The sequence below is a fragment of the Salmo salar genome, chromosome 12, assembly GCF_965601325.2.
Source record: "Salmo salar chromosome 12, fSalSal1, whole genome shotgun sequence".
Lineage (NCBI taxonomy): Eukaryota > Metazoa > Chordata > Actinopteri > Salmoniformes > Salmonidae > Salmo > Salmo salar.
The window spans coordinates 52,052,379-52,061,580 of NC_138302.1; the positions used below are offsets into that span (position 1 = coordinate 52,052,379).

General features: G+C 38.8%; 1 long non-coding RNA gene across 1 annotated transcript; it reads left to right on the plus strand.

Moving 5' to 3' along the window:
* Positions 1 to 782: 782 nt before the first annotated feature.
* Positions 783 to 2,586, plus strand: LOC106565210 (uncharacterized). The gene is made up of 2 exons (XR_001319628.2): positions 783 to 851; positions 1,687 to 2,586. It is a non-coding gene; the product is annotated as an uncharacterized LOC106565210 (long non-coding RNA).
* The last annotated feature ends 6,616 nt before the right edge of the window (positions 2,587 to 9,202 follow it).

Consider the following 9,202-nt stretch of genomic DNA (forward strand, 5'->3'; position numbering starts at 1 on the left):
TTTGAGAAATTGAAGTTATAGCATTTTTAAGGTTTTTGTATTTCGCGCCACTCTCTACCATTGGATATTTGGCGAGGCGTTCTGCTAGCAGAACGTCTGTCCTCAACTTAATGCTTTTCGACCTGTCCCCAAATTAACGTCATTGGTTCAGAGTTTGTTTTGATATTTTAACCTGTGGGTTGTGATCGTGTTTGGTGTAGGGGGACAAAATACATTTATACATGATAGCGCAGGATGGCGCACGTGCGCCGCCGGTTCGGGTTCCATGTAAAATTGAAGTCATTCCTATTTCTGACCAGATCACGCTACAAGTCCTGCCTCTCCCATCTCCTCATTGGTTTATAGAAGCAGGTACCCACGTGCCATCTGCTCATTGGTTATACCCACGTGGGTGATTGAAAGACGAAATGTTTTGCCGCTTGTCATGGTAATACTATGAAAGCTTATGTCATGATGTGTGAACGATTTAACAATAGTTGCAAACTTGTAACTTGATATTTGAATATATATTATATTCAGAATGATTGAAAGTCAATTTAGTACTATGAATACTCTGCTGTGAATCAAAAATACACTTGCAGATTTTGAATCTGAGTGTGTTCGGCAGTTCTGTCATTGTTGTCACGTTGTAGAAAGTTTTGTAAATTTGTAGGAAGAAATTTGCAAGTAAAATCTTGATTTTTCGCTCTGGAGAAATGACCTTTTACTCCTGACCAATCAGTTCCCTCTACCAAAACCACAGCCGCCTAACCATTGGCTGGATCTTTCCATCAATCAAATATCAGGAAGTAGCTACTACCACATGAGCAAGAGAGGATGAGGTAAAGAAAAACAAAATGATCTACTTGATGGTAATCGTCTCTTATCTGTCTACATCGATTTTTTTTTTTTTTTTGGTGAAAAGGCATGACAATAGTTTGATTATCATTTGAAATATAATGGTACATTTCAGACGAACTCCAGACCAGCAATTGCATTAGGTGTATGGCCTCGGACATTCATCCTAGCTTTACCATCAACTTGCAAGTTTTATCAGGCAGTTTTAGATACGAGGGGAAAACAAATATTTGCTAGTTAACAATCTGATAGTTTATACAAATGACATTAACATTAACTAGCTAAATTAAAACAGCTGGGGGAAAGGTAGCTAGCTAACTTCCACCATCATCACTGCAGTGCAGCTATTGTTAGCTAGGTTTCTAGAAAATGAAAACTAACTATAGCTATATTTTTAAGACTTTTGAACACTTTTTGTCAAACTGACTCATTCCACTGCTTGTTTATTAATTAATGGGTGACTGAAAAAGTTGTCAAGAGAAATTCCTCCCAATTTCACTGCAAATGGACTACTAGGCTGTATTGGTTGGGTATCATTTGGCTGATGTGCACACTTTAAATGAGTGTTTAATTACCCAAGTTACTGACTGACTAGGCGTAATGTTATTCATGTTTTTCTTGTTGCATTTCAGGTGCAGAGGGATTAAGGTCACTAGAAAGCAGCATGTTGCTAGACCACCACAGGACCCTAGAATTATTAGTCAATGCTTATGAATTTGATATATGTGAATTTCCCATTTAGATCAATGATGGTAACAAAATGGTTGGATTGTTCAGCAACATGTGCAGTAAATGCTAACACTGCTTTGGTGATGAAAGGTACATAATGAATTGTCATCTCCCTATCAGGCCACTGCATGCTGTGACAAGGGGTTGGATGGTGGAACACATCTGCTTCGAGCTGCCTGACTGAATACGGGGGCCTTCAGTGATACCTTTTGATAACAGCAAGAGTCTCCATCTGTCTCATAGCCATTTAACATGTACTGTGTGTAACAACTCAAATTCATACGAACTGCTTCAAACACAAGAACTGACTTTATATTCACTTGTCCCTGGCTGTGTCGACTGGCAGCCCAATTCTGATCATTTTTCCTCTAATTGGTCTTTTGACCAATTGCATCAGATTTGTTTTACATCAGATCTTTTTCAAAGCTGATCTGATAGGTTAAAATACCAATTAGTGGGAAAAAAATGATCAGAATTGGGCTACCAGTCAACACGCAGCCTATTTGTATTATTCTTCAGTCTTGTGTAGTGTACCATTTTTATATTGCACATAAGCATACTGTCATGCCTTTTCACCAGAAAATGTATGTAGACAGATAAGAGACAATTACATAGATGGTTTTGGTTTTCTTTACCTCCTCACTTGCTTATGTGGGTAGTTACTTCCTGATAATTGATTGATGGAACAATCCAGTCAATGGTTAGGCAGCTGTGGTTTTGGCAGAGGGAAGTGATTGGTCAGGAGTAAAAGGTCCTGTCCCCAGAGCGCAAATGATTTTCCTTGCAAATCTCTTCCTACAAATTTACAAAACTTTCTACAGTGTGTCAGAACTTGAATCTGCGCACGCACAAAATCTGCATGTGTATTTTTGATTCATAACAGAATATTTATAGTTGTAAATGGACTTAATATATTATGTTTGCAAATCTTATTGAATGTATTCAAATGTCAAGTTACAAGTTTGCAACTGTTGTTAAATCATGATACAAACTTGCGAAATTAAAACAATTTCCAATGCATATTTTGAGTTTTGTGATATGTACCATATCCTGACAAATTCTGAATCCAGATGTCTTTTTGACATGCAGTACTAGTCAAATGTTGGGACACATTCTCTCAACCAGCTTCATGAGGTTGTCACCTGGAATGCATTTCAATTAACAGGTGTGCCTTTTTAAAAGTACATTTGTGGAATTTCTTTCCTTCAATGTGTTTGAGCCAATCAGTTGTGTTGTGATTGGTAAGGGTGGTATACAGAAGATAGACCTATTTGGTCAAAGACCAAGTCCATATTATGGCAAGAACAGCTCAAATAAGCAAAGAGAAATGACAGTCCATCAGGGTTAGTTTGGCAGCTGGGGTGAAAGAGGAGCGATTACGATAGAAGAAACCAAGTCTAGATTTAACCTTAGCTTACAGGTTTGATATGTGCTCAGAGAAGGACAGTGTACCGTCTAGCTATACTCCCAAGTACGTGTATGAGGTGACTACCTCGAACTCTAAACCCTCAGAGGTAGCAATCACACCGGGGGGAGGGGCATTCTTACCATACCACATGACCTTTGTTTTGGAGATCTTCAGAATAAGGTTAAGGTAAGAGAAAGCTTGTTAGACATTAAGAAAGCTTTGTTGTAGAGCTTTTAACATAGCTGGGGTGAGGCCAGCTGAGTATAAGACTCATCTGCATATAAATGGATGAGAGAGCTTCCTACTGCTTGAGCTATGTTGTTGATGTAAATTGAGAAGAGTGTGGGGCCGAGGATCGAGCCTTGGGGTACTCCCTTGGTGACAAGCAGTGGCTGAGACAGCAGAAGTTCTGAATGTATACACTGCACTCTGAGGTAGTTAGCAAACCTGGCCAAAGACCCCTCAGAGACACCAATTCTCCTTAGCCGGAATGGTCTACCATATCTAAAGGTTTGGCCAAGTCAATGAAATAGCAGCACAACATTGCTTTGAATGAAGGTCAGTGGTGACACAATTTAAGACCTTTACGGTTGCAGTGACACATCCATAACCTAAGTGGAAACCAGATTGCATACCCGAGAGAATACTATAGACATCAAGAAAGCCAGTCAGTTGATTATTGACAAGTTTTTCCAACACTTTTGATAAACAGGGCAAAATAGAAATTGGCCGATAACAGTTATGATCAGCTTGATCTCCCCCTTTAAATATAGGACACACCATGGCTTCCTTCCAAGAGAGGTGAGACAGGTTAAAAAGGTCAGATATAGGCTCAGCAATGATAGGGGAAGCATCCTTAAAGTAGAAAGGGTCTAAACCATCTGACCCAGCTGTTTTTTGGGGGTCAAGTTTAAAGAGCTCCTTTAGCATCTCGGACTCAGTGACCGCCTCCAGGGAGAAACTTTTTGGTGAGGCAGGGGAAAAAGAGGGAGGAGCATCGGGGATAGTCGCAATGGAAGGGGTGGGAGATGAGGAAATGTTGGATGGGCAAGGAGGCATGGCAGAGTCAAATAGGAATCCTGACTTAATTAAGTGGTGATTAAAGAGCTCAGCCATGTGCTTCTTGTCAGTAACAACCACATCATCAACATTAAGGGACATGGGCAGCTATGAGGAGGAGGGTTTATTCTCCAGATCTTTAACAGTTTTCCAGAAATTCTTGGGGTTAGACCCACAGAGAGAGAACTGCTCCTTAAAGTAACTAACTTTGGCCTTCCGGATAGAATGAGTGCACTTATTTCATATTTGCCTGAACGAGAGCCAGTCAGCCTAAGGATGTGTGTGCCGAGCGATTTGCCAAATGGAATTCTTGAACTGGAGTAACTCTGCCAGATCACGGTCGAACCAGGGGCTGAACCTGTTTTTAATTATTATTTTCTTTATGGGTACGTATTTGTTAACGATACCACAAAAAAAATATTTAAAAAAGAAGGTCCAAGTGTCTTCGACAGAGGGGATCAAGCTGATTTACATTTTAGTCATTTAGCAAACACTCTTATCCAGAGCGACTTACAGTAGTGAATGCATACATTTCATACATTTATTTTTTCGTACTGGTCCCCTGTGGGAATCAAACCCACAACCCTAGCGTTGCAAACACCATGCTCTACCAACTGAGCCACACGGGACCTGATTCTATACCAATTTACAAAGTCCAGGTCATGAAGGAAGCTACAGTATATTGATTCCAGATATGCTTCTCTTGGCTGAGGGCCAAATCCAGATCTTGGTATGCTTTTTGATATGCTGAAAAGACTCTGAAAATTGTTTAACACATGCTTATTGACTCATTAGATATCCTGTGATAGGCCTATATGGACATTTTATTTTCTCTTTATGATGACAAATACTGACAGTAGGCCTACATATTATATTTTCTCATCACATATAATGCATATGCTCTTGACTGAGGTCCATATCAGGATCTTGATATACATTTTGATATGCTAAATTAAGGAACATTTCTGATGCTTATTTGAGTTTTGAAGACATGCTCAATAATTTGACAAATATTAAATCCATATAATTCTTTCAGACACTGGCTATAATTTTTGATATTCCCTCTGGATAAAGGCGTGTGCAAACTGCAAGCTAAAAGCACTGTAACTGGTAACCTAGCTAGAATCACGTATTTTCTACTGTTGAGTCCCAAATGTCACTTTTTTAATTTGGGCGCCACAATTAGTGTGTAAATGGTGTGTGGTCAAACTGACAACTGGAGAAACAAAAAAGTGAGAAGCTGTTCAGAAAATACATAGAAGAAGTTAACGTTAAAGTGAGTAGCTAATTTGAGATGTTTTATTTATCTTAGTAACTAGAATCAAGAACATTAGCTAATTTGGTCAGCAGCCAGTAGGACAAGATAGCTAGCTAGGCTTGGTAGGGGGGTAGAAGCTAACTTGTAGCCTAGCTAGCTAACAAACAACGAAATTGCCTTCACTTCAGTGATTTTCTTTTTGGACCACCTATCAAGCCTCAAGAAGACAGCTAATGTTTTAAAACATTTAGGTGTATTTTGTATTGGACCAGGTCTCTCTTGAAAAAAACATGTTATCTGAATGAGAAAAACCTGTATAAATAAAGGTTAAATAAAAAATACAAAACTACTGATTATTAAAAGCTAGCTAGTTAACTAACATAGCTAGCTATGTAACTAGCAACTTGGTCCAGTTAGTGATCCAGTTAGTTTCCTCATCATCAATGAAGCAGGCAGAGTAGCTACCTTGTGGTATGGTTATGTGAAATTACAATATTTTCTTGCAATATCCACACAACTTTGATTCATAATTTATGCATTGACAGTTCAGAGTGGATCACAGACCAACATTACCATCACATTGGGTTTGAACTAGAGGTTGACCGATTAATCGGAATGGCCGATTATTTAGGCCGATTTCAAGTTTTCATAACAATCGGTAATCGGCATTTTGGGACACCGATTATGTCCAATTACATTGCACACCTCGAGGAGACTGCGCGGCAGGCTGACTACCTGTTATGCGAGTGCAGCAAGGTGCTAGCTAGCATTAAACGTATCTTATAAAAAACAATCAATCTTAACATAATCACTAGTTAACTACACATGGTTGATGATATTACTAGTTTATCTAGCTTGTCCTGCGTTGCATATAATCGATGCGGTGCCTGTTAATTTATCATTGAATCACAGCCTACTTCGCCAAACGGGTGATTTAACAAGCGCATTTGCGAAAAAAGCACTGTCGTTGCACCAATGTACCTAACCATAAACATCAATGCTTTTCTTAAAATCAATACACAAGTATATATTTTTAAACCTGCATATTTAGTTAATATTGCCTGCTAAAATGAATTTCTTTAAACTAGGGAAATTGTGTCACTTCTCTTGCGTTCTGTGCAAGCAGAGTCAGGGTATGTGCAGCAGTTTGGGCCGCCTGGCTCGTTGCAAACTGTGTGAAGACCATTTCTTCCTAATAAAGACCGTAATTAATTTGCCAGAATTGTACATAATTATGACATAACATTGAAGGTTGTGCAATGTAACAGCAATATTTAGACTTAGGGATGCCAGACGTTAGATAAAATACGTAACGGTTCCGTATTTCACTGAAATAATAATGTTGTTTTCGATATTATAGTTTACGGATTTGACCAAATTAGTGACCTAAGGCTCATATCTGTGTGTTATTACATTATAATTAAGTCTATGATTTGATAGAGCAGTCTGACTGAGCGGTGGTAGACAGCAGCAGGCTCGTAAGCATTCATTCAAACAGCACTTTCCTGCATTTGCCAGCAGCTCTTCGATGTGCTTCAAGCATTGCGCTGTTTATGACTTCAAGCCTATCAACTCCCGAGATTAGGCTGGCAATACTAAAGTACCTATTAGAACATCCAATAGTCAAAGGTATATGAAATACAAATGGTATAGAGAGAAATAGTATTATAATAACTACACCCTAAAACTTATTACCTGGGAATATTGAAGACTCATGTTAAAAGGAACCACCAGCTTTCATATGATCTGAGCAAGGAACTTAAAATGTTAGCTTTTTTACATGGCACATATTGCACTTTTACTTTCTTCTCCAACACTTTATTTTTACATTAATTAAACCAAATTGAACATGTTTCATTATTTATTTGAGACTAAATTGATTTTATTGATGTATTATATTAAGTTAAAAAAGTTTTTTTTCTGTATTGCTGTAATTGTCATTATTACAAATATATATATAAAAATCGTCCGATTAATCTGTATCGGCGTTTTTGGGTCCTCCAATAATCGGTATCGGCGTTGAAAAATCATAATCGGTTGACCTCTAGTCTGGACTGCGAGGGACTGCCACTGACGACCCAATCTGCACTCATTGCATCCATCGTCGATTACAAACAGGTCAGGCAGGGGTATTGAAGGTGTGCAACTTTTATTTTCTGTTAAATAAATAAAATACATTTTTTAGCAAAGATTGGCCTATTCTTTTTATTATTTAACATTATGATAAAAAAAAATTGTTTTGTTTATTTTTTTTAGCCAATTGGTAGTTATAGTCTTGTCCCATTACTGCAACTTGGGAGAGGTGAAGGTTGAGAACCGTGCGTCCTCCGAAACACGACACCGCCAAGCCGCACTGCTTCTTTACACACTACCCGTTTAGCCCGGAAGCCAGCCGCAGCAATGTGTCGGAGGAAACACCGTACAGCTAACAACCGAAGTTAGTGTGCATGCGCCGGCCGCCACAAGGAGTCGCTAGAGTGCGATGGAACAAGGACATCCCAGCCGGTCAAACCCTCCTCTAACCTGGACGACGCTAGGCTAATTGTGCACCGCCTCATTAGTCTCCCGGTCGCGGCCGGCTGCGACACAGCCCGAGATAGAACCCGGATCTGTAGTGACGCCTCCAGCACTGCAATGCAGTGCCTTAGACCGTTGCGCCTCTCGGGAGGCCCATGATGCATTTTTTTACAGAAATAGCGGAGATGTGCTTTGGAAATAGAAACTTGGATTAAATATGACAATGTTTGCCTTTCCGTGCCTTATATAGCCTACTACTGAATATGGTGCAAATGTATAGATAAGTTAGCTGACAACGTTACGAAAACTATGCACATGCTTGAATGGGGCAGAAGTCTGTGAGTTGTTGTGATTCTGGATGTCCAGAAAGCTAGTAAGAATGACAAGAAACTGCCATAAGTTACTCATTTCAGCTAGTCAAATAATATAAAAGCATTTAACCAACAATGCAGTTTTAAGAAAAATAAGTGTTAAGTAAAAAAAAAATTATATATATTTTTTTAAAGTAACAAATAATTCAAGAGCAGCAGTAAAATGACAATAGCGGGGGTACCAGTACAGAGTCAGTGTGTGGGGCACCGGTTAGTTGAGGTAATTGAGGTAATATGTACAGTACATGTTATTGATACCATGTCTTGTTTTGAGGTGTTTTGACTGATTTCATGTCAATACTAATATGGCAAAAAATGTGCTTGCTAGCTAACCAATAACTGTAACGATGTATGTGAGAGACAATAAGTCCTCATTGTGCAAGTGTATTTATGTTTTCAATAAACATTATAGTTGAAATATAGTTTACATTTTGTCAACAATCTAAGCCCATCCCATCTGTAGTTGCTAAACAACCAACCCATCTACGCTCAGATATGTCACCTTGATTTTCGGCACTTGAACAAGTAAAATAATTTAGGCGCTGGACATTTCATGAGTTGAATTTAGCCCATTTTCGATCAGACATATGAGGATGAATATTACATATCACATCACGATGTAAATTGAAATTATTAATTTGTTTGGAAATACAGATACATACATTTCAGGTAATGACTATAGACATGATACATTTCTGAAAATATGTGGATACGTTCATGCAAGTATAAAGGCTTAGCATGTTGACACACATATTTGTAGAATATTCTAACTCCGCAAAGTGTAAGCGGGTGCAAGCGCATCAGGTGCGTGTCTTGAACGTATCTCACCCTAGATATCTCCTGCAGCAGGGAGATTTCTGAGGTTCGGATTGGATGCATGTAGAAACTGTCCCATTACAGAGAATGTCCTAGCTCTGTATATGAAATTAAGGACATGCGTATCTGGAGCATGTCTACCCCTTATATCTAATAAAGATATTCGGAAATATATAGATAAAGATACAGTGCCTTCGGAAAGTATTC